Below are 808 nucleotides of genomic sequence, written 5' to 3'. Positions count from 1 at the left end.
GACCTTTCATTACAACGGCGTGACCCGGGCGCCGAAGAAAGAGGCCAGGTGGACGGATCCGGCGGATCCGGCGGATCCGGCGGCCCCGGGGCGGCGCGCAGGAGCGCGGGGAACACGGAGGTCGAGTCCCGGGGATTCAAACCGGCGACCCGGCGAAGCAAAGCGGAGCGAGCGCTAATCTATAAAGCTTCCAACCGTGCTGTTTACACGGGTCGCTCCTGCTTATCTCAAAGTCATTACATCCTCAGGCGGATTACGGCGCTAACCAAACAACCACGCGTGTCCGCGGCGCAACGGCGCGCATATGTGCAAGTGTGTGTGCAAGTGTGTGTGTGTGTGCAAGTGTGTGTGTTTGTTTGACTCAGTCCTGCTCACGTGGGAGGTGGAAGGGGGAGCTATCGAGGCGGCGATGATGGAGGGAGTTTCGCGTTTTCCTCACGCTCTGCTGAAGCGTGAACTGGCGGGCTGGCAGTGAAACACACACACACACACACACACACACACACACACACACACTGGCTGGACCAAGACGTTCACCTCATCTTCTCCGACACATCGGGACCTCAGGTGGAAGACGACTCGCGTGTCGTTTGACCCTGGCGGGATCTGAGATATCACGAAAGCGTGCGCCTGAGCGCGACCGATCAATAAGCAAACCGATCGATACATAAACCGATCGGGACGACTCGGACTCGTCCATGAGGAGGTAGATGTTTCCAGGGAACACGAGAAGATAATTGTTTTAACTCTTGGAGTCGCAGGACCTCCCGGAATTGAATCTCGCACCCCTGAAAAAGGTTAACTGGGT

This window comes from Fistularia commersonii, chromosome 5 (assembly GCF_037954325.1).
Source record: "Fistularia commersonii isolate RoL2024-O1a breed Wild chromosome 5, RoL_Fcom_v1.0, whole genome shotgun sequence".
NCBI lineage: Eukaryota > Metazoa > Chordata > Actinopteri > Syngnathiformes > Fistulariidae > Fistularia > Fistularia commersonii.
This window is presented reverse-complemented; position numbering follows the sequence as displayed.